Source organism: Austrofundulus limnaeus, unplaced genomic scaffold (assembly GCF_001266775.1).
Source record: "Austrofundulus limnaeus strain Quisiro unplaced genomic scaffold, Austrofundulus_limnaeus-1.0 Scaffold175, whole genome shotgun sequence".
Lineage (NCBI taxonomy): Eukaryota > Metazoa > Chordata > Actinopteri > Cyprinodontiformes > Rivulidae > Austrofundulus > Austrofundulus limnaeus.
In genome coordinates, this window is record NW_013952577.1 from 87,099 (window position 1) to 94,425 (window position 7,327).

General features: G+C 38.5%; 1 protein-coding gene across 1 annotated transcript in view; it reads right to left on the minus strand.

The window, feature by feature from the left end:
* Nucleotides 1-7,010, minus strand: part of lingo4b (leucine rich repeat and Ig domain containing 4b) — a 24,642-nt gene extending 17,632 nt beyond the window's left edge. Inside the window, exon 1 of the mRNA XM_014017699.1 lies at nt 6,765-7,010. The gene's annotated coding sequence lies outside the window, so the exon portion shown is untranslated. The remainder of the gene's footprint in view (nt 1-6,764) is intronic.
* Nucleotides 7,011-7,327: the final 317 nt, after the last annotated feature.

Sequence of the window (7,327 nt, forward strand, 5' to 3'; positions counted from 1 at the left end):
CAACCAGGAAGTTTTTTATGAATTTTGTAGGCCCTGTTGTAGAGCCTAACTATGGGTTCTAAGATTTCATTTGTTGTAAGAAACCAAGATAGATATTTGAAACAGAAGATGTCAGATTGGATCTAATTTTTGAATAAATGTATAATTTCTGTTTCAACTTAGTGGTTAAGACTTGTACATGATCACAAAAAGTCAAATGAGAATCCAAAGTAATTCCAAGATATTTGTAGGTAGTGACAATATCAAGGGGTTTGTTTAAAAAAGTGAGTTGATTTGTTGTATTGAAATGTCTCCTGGGTGAGGAAAAATATATGCAATTATCAACATCTTGGCAAATACAGTACATGGCTGTTCAGGTGTTTATAAAATGCTTTGTTGCACAAACTCTCTGGTTTTGTTGGATTTCACAGTCTGCTGTATGATTATGCAGATATACCAAACAGGTGCTACTGATCATCATTGTTTTCATGTAAACACATCATAACTGCAGTAAAACAATCTACTGTAAGGTAGTTTTATATCTCTCCAAGGCTGGGGTTTTAAAGCAGACTGGGGGGTTCAGCCTGCTGTTCAAGCTCTTTTGAAGACCCTTGAGGAAGCAGACAACAGTGAGGACGATAGGCAAGAAAACGTAATGCAGCGGATGAAGTAAACACGTTCACTTCCATTAGAAAGATGCTCAGAACTGGCAGGAATCTGTGGGACTCATAAGCCTTTATGAGCTAATGTCATGAGCATGACCAAATGTGGATTCTTTGGAAGAATTACAGCCAAAACGCTACACTTTTGATTTAAAAAATAAGACCAAGAGACTCAGCTGTGCGCAAAAACAAAAGAGCTGAGGGCAAAAAAAAGAAAGTAACAAAAAATAGCAGCTGGTGCTTTAGACTGATGAGTTCAAATGTGAAACACTGGCAGTAAATTGTTTAAGAACTGAAAAGAAACAGGAAACAGAGTGGGTAGAAAATATCTGTGGTCATTTTCAGCTTTTCTGAGGATATTTTTGGTTATTGTTGAGAATTATAAGTAGACACCATTATGTGACTCCATCAGTGACTCGTCTGAGTGCCCCCAATTATATTCTGCAGCACGGCGCTGACCCCCGACCTACAGCCGATGTCATTTAGAGCCATCATCAGGGTAATTAAGAACAAGGAGTTCTGGAAATGATGGTATGACCTGATGTCAAGTCGCAGAGTGGGACTGGGATTACATGAGAAGACAGAAAGGTTCGAGTCGTCTCACATTTGTGTCTGTTCTGATGTTTGAAGGAAGAATCCTGTGGAGTTTGTTGAAAACTTCACACAGGTTCTGACATAAGGGTGATCGTACTAAATTATATTGTCTTTTCTTTTGTTCATTTTGCATTGATAACTTCAAAAGTTTTGCAATTTATATTTGTTAGAATGTCAGAAACCAGAAAATGGACCAGACGGTTTTCAATCCATTGTTTGAAAAGATTTCAGTTCAGCTGTTATGAAGAAATCTGGATGAGCTCCATTCACCAGCTCCAAGTTATTGTTTTTAGTTTATCCTGAAGCTGCAGGGCTTTTGTTACGTTTATATTTTTCTTTGCAGATTGATGAAGAAGGGTTTGTTTGCTTTTTCTAAGTCTCATTTAAAGTGACCTTTTATAAGAATCTCTTTTTGTACTCAGCTTGTAAGCTTTAAGTTTTACAGTTATTGTAGTTTGTTTACTTTTCTTTAAATATTTTTGTTTTTACTTGTCAAGAACTGCAAGCCAAGACTGTTTGTGACACACACTGATGGATTGTTGTAGTGCTTTGTCCAGACAGAAAAGTTACCTTTTCAGAACAATAAGTGGCCTTTAAATATTATTCTTGTAAACAAGGAAATGCAAAGCACGGAATTAATTTACTGCATTAAAAAAGCATGTCCAAGTCATATTGTTCTTTATGTCCATAATTTAGTTATTTTTGTTTAATCAAGTTCACCACAATGATGTTTTGGAACTTTTTTGTTTGGCAGAAAGGACAAAAAAACAGAGGTTCAAAACTATAGCTCTCAGTGATATAACTTGTGCATAATTAAAAAGAACAAACTCCTGTCAATTTAAAACTGTATTTCTTGAGGCAGTAGGTAGTAAAACTGTTTTAGTGGAAGCACCATAAAGATGAAAAATAAAACTGTCCTGGCATCCAGACTTGAACTTTAACTCTGGGGTTTATATGAGTCTTTTCTATTTTTATCCATTCACTCTCCTGACAAAAAATGCCACTGTCCATAATGACTAAAAATAAATATAAAATGTATGTGTTATATTTATAATCATGAGTCTTGTTTAAAACTGTTTTTCTGGGTTTTTTTTTTCCCTTTTTTCTCAAATTAAACTCTTGCTCTGCAGGTAGGATGTTCAGAAATGTTTTGTTTTTTTCTTATACAAAAAAATAATAATAATCTTATGCAAAAAAATATTAAAACATGAACACTTACTGACTGATATTTAAAAATACTGTGCATCTTTAAATGAGGCAGTGTTATGATTTCCTCCTTTTTTTTTTTTTTTTTGGTTCGTCCATAAAATCTCTTTCTTTAACAGAGAGACTCTTAGAATTTATGCATTTTAGAAAAAAAAATCATGTTTTGCTTTTCATTAAATGTCTTCTTTTTTTCCTACAGTTCAAAATCTGATGCACTTGTGTGGATTAACCCAGTTTGCTTTCAAACATAGAATAAGTTAATGTATGGTATAGAATAGGATGAAACGAAGGTTTGCGTCTTGAACATGAACACAAACTGAAAGAAGAGCATGCAGCCTCAAAGGAAGCCTGCAATGTAAAGTTGTTGTTTCCACCCCCCCTCCCCACCCCCATAGTGAAACAACACCAGCCCTGGGCCAGTGGCATTCACCACTTTATTCCTGCCCTGACTGGATTTCTGCAGCAACTGAAAACATTGGATGTTTCTATTCATCTACAAGCAGACTTCAAATGACTCTGTGCCCTAAATATTGCACGGTGGGTTCAAAAGTGCTGTGCGTTACCGATTCAGCCCTGAATAGATATTTCCGTGTACTAAAGTTCTTAATGCTGCCGAGACTCTGATGAAAAGCTGCACATGGCCCAGACGTCATGAAAAAAATGAGAGATTTGTCCTTTGCAGCATTAAAATATAAAGTGCAGTGCTGAGCGTAATCTCACGGCTGTTTTAAACCAAAATGTGGAGGTTGGACTGGAACTGTTCGGTGGTCAGTTCCACCTTCTGTGAAGCAGAACCATAATTTTATGACCCGATTAAATTTCTTTAAAGCTGCAGTAACAAGTTTCTAAATTATGTACGTGGCTTTTTGTGAACAGATGTTTTAAGGCTTAAAATGTTCCAGGTTTACTGCTTTGAATAAACATGTTCTGAGGTGGGTAGGATTATTGTTTCACTCCTCCAAGAAGGGTTTAGATTTCCTTTAAAATCACTTTGGTAGTTTAGTATGGAGGACATCCCTGGTTGTCTGAGTCAGCTAATGTGGGTTAGCTACAGTAGCCATTTTGAATTGGATCAACTTCAAAAGTTTGTCAGTTGTAGATCGAGTGATTACTTTCTAAAAGTTTGAACAAAATACACCCTGTGATTTGTGGGATATTCTGCTAACAGAAAGAGTTGACTCTATTCAGTGATTGAACAAAAATCCTGTGTGATTTGTTATGGCTCAGAAAACATTTACATCAATTTCTATAAAGCTGACTGAGTTTTAGCCAATTCTGAGTTTGTTTTTCTTAAGGCAGAATCATTATTGCCTTGTAGGGATAAAAACGAATTAAATGAACACCTTGCAGATTTAATCAGATGTTTATTTAGCGGAAAAAAATAAAGATGCTGTCGCCAAAAGATATTAAGCATAACTCTCAAAACTGACATTTTACAGTAAAACATCACTGTAAAGGACTCGACACAAGGGAGGCGACGTCGCTCGCTTTCCATTCATTTCCTATGGAGCCTGTGAGGTGAGGCGACAATCGCTTGCCCTCCTCCAGCTAAGCGACCGGTGAAAATAGTGCATGTGAAATTTCGCGCTCGTACAAGTAGACTTGCACACGCGAGCTTGCGACGCGACATATGAAAGTTGAAAAATGTTCAACTTTTGTCGCTGTCGCTTAGCGTACAACCAATCAGCGAGGGTTTCATTGACTGACCAATGAGAGGAGAGTATGCTACACACTGCAGTTAGCTAACACTTTCACCAAGTGATTACTAAAAAACTTTGTGGGAATTTATTGGCACCAGGATGAAGTTTATGGTAAGTTTTTCCTCATAAAACTGTATCTTGATGTGTGTTTGTTTTTCAATATCATTAGCATCGCAAGATTTGTTTAGTTTACACGTCCGTAATGCACACCCGCCTTCAGAGTCAAGAACCAATCAAATTTCGTGAAGACAAGCGACCTGAGAGTGCGATTCGCAAAGCTGCGATCGCTATCGCGTCCCGTGTGTCGGGTTTCACCCTGGCTGTGATGACAGCCGTTAAGGGCTCGACACACAGGCAGCGACAAACTACAGCGATTAACGGCTGTCATCGCAGCCAGGGTGAAACCCGACACACGGGACGCGATAGCGATCACAGCGTTGCGAATCGCGCTTTCAGGTCGCTTGTCTTCACAAAATTTGATTTGTTCTTGACTCTGAAGGCGAGTATGCATTACGGACGTGTAAACTAAACAAATCTTGCGATGCTAATGATATTGAAAAACAAACAGACATCAAGATACAGTTTTATGAGGAAAAACTTACCATAAACTTCACCCTGGTGCCAATAAATTCCCACAAAGCTTTTTAGTAATCACTTGGTGAAAGTGTTAGCTAACTGCAGTGTGTAGCATACTCTCCTCTCATTGGTCAGTCAATGAAACCCTCGCTGATTGGTTGTACGCTAAGCGACAGCAACAAAAGTTGAACATTTTTCAACTTTCATATGTTGCATCGCAAGGTCGCATGTGCACGTCTACGTGTACAAGCGCAAAATTTCACATGCACTATTTTCGCCAGTCGCTCATCTGAAGGAGGGCAAGCGATTGTTGCCTCACCGCACAGGCTCCATAGGAAATGAATGGAGAGCGAGCGACGTCGCCTCCCGTGTGTCGAGCCCTTAAAAAGTAGATCTAAGTGTGTAGATATATTTGTAGCTGCTTAAGATTTTAAAAAGTGAGTTTCTTTTTTTTTTTAGAAAATTATATAAACCACTCTGTCAAAACAGTACAGATTATTGCTCTGCTGTAGAACCACAATGTTATAAAAGCCAATTTTATATGAGAAGGCAGCAAAAGTCTGAAAACTTGTCAAACCCTTTCTGCCTGAGGCTGAAATCAATTGAGGTCCGAAGTGGCTGCTGTGTAATAGTCCAGGTAAATCAATCATAGAAGGCTGACATAGTTTCTGTGCGTAAAATGCTCTCTGATTAAATTGCCCATTTGGCTGAATCCCAGGTGTAAATCCTTGCTTTTCTCTTGGTGATGATCTGCTCGTCCCGAGTTACTAAAAGCTGTGACGTGTGTCCTGATTACGACAGGTGGAGATGACTGAAAGTTTCACACTTGTGCAGCCCTCACTGTGAAGCTGACAAAAAAAAAACTCAAATTGAAGGTGAGACGATAATCTGACACGGGTTTGGGGGTGACACAGTTTGAAGTGACAAAGAAGTGACACTGTGGGGGGATGAGGCTGCAGTAACTGTTTGTAATCCTCCTCGAACACAGTTTAGACGCAGCCTGCTGCAGGCCTTTTTAGGTTTGTGGAACAAACGATCCAGAGGATTACTGTCCACACTGTCACTCCACGAAAACAGCAACAGATTTATACAAACAGCAGAACAACTGGGCTAAAACATGTTCACAATTTGAATTTATTACATTTATTTATTTTTGAAGAATGGTTGTTTTTTCTAAATAAGCAGATTTTTAATATAAAGTCAAATTAAAACAAGTAGTAAAACAAAAGTTATCAACATTAATCATATCTAGCAAAGTTAGATATCACAATATAGACATGGACTGAATCACTGGCCACTTTTTAAAAATACTGGCCATCAAACAAAAATGATGCAGCAGCAGCTGCTACAACCAGCTCACCTTAGCTCACAGTTTAGGTTTTTAAGTAAGAATGCTCTTCTGTAAAATATTTCAGAGTTGTAAAGGTTAAATATATGTTTGTTATACTGAAATGAAAACTACACAGCTGAGAAAAACTGGGAGTTGCATTTCGAACATTGGCTGCCCTGATTTCGTGTCAGCCATTACAAAAGCTTGACTGGAGCTTTTGAAGATGCTGAAACACAGAAATAGCTAAAAATATAACAATATGCAGACTCGATGTACTTTGCACTACACTAAAACACCAAAGGATAATAAAGTAACACTTTTAGTTCAAACACAAACAAAATACCAATAACTTCCTTTTTTTCCCTTCTTTTTTTGCTGATTTAAAACTACCCAAGTATTCAAAAAAAAAAAATTCCAAATGTTTGGAGTTTGCATTGCAAAAAAGCAAAAGCAGCTGAAAAAATAGATAAAAATCTGAGTTTTAGCACTGTTTTGGTTTGATACAAAACAGGCTGTAGAGGATTACTGATTCCATAACAACAACAACAAATATGTAACACTGAATGATTTCAGCATCAACCCTGCAGGTTTTTTATTTATCCTGTTATTAAAAACAGTTTAATTTATTGTCAGCAACATAAACTATATTTTCTCACTAAAAGGAAACAAAGACAGCTAGAAATCTGACGATTTGCTGCTTGAATGAATGAAACTCACCAGCTGATGCTTTCAGACAGGAAATCATGGCCAAGCCTTCACCGCCTCAACGCTCGTCTCCTGCAGAGAAACAGACTCATCTCTGTTCAGGACGGGCTCCCTCTCCCTCCTCTTCCTCCCCCCTCTTCACATTCAACAAGACTTTTCCAACATCTGGCGCACCAGAGTCACTCCGCCCTCCTTATTCATTAATTCCTTCCTGCGGCCGCCCGAGCACCTCGGGGAGTTTTCAGATAATTATGGCAGTAAAATAATTTAGGTCGGCTCTGTCTGTCTTTGTTTTTGAGTGCTGGTGCTGTGTGAGAGCTGCTGCTGCTGCTGCTGCTGATGCTGCTGCTGCTGCTGCTGCTTGATGATGATGCTCTGACCACCGTGCTGCTGATGCTGTCTCTCCTCCTCTCCATCCGCTCATGTGGAACTAAAGTCCCACAGATTTAAGGCGGGATAAGCGCCATGTGTCAAACCCTAATACCTCAAATCCCAAAGTAACGACTGGTGTAACGAAGGACGGGTCTATTCCAGCTCCCCCAGGCAACAAACAGGTTGTTTATTTGTTTATTTAC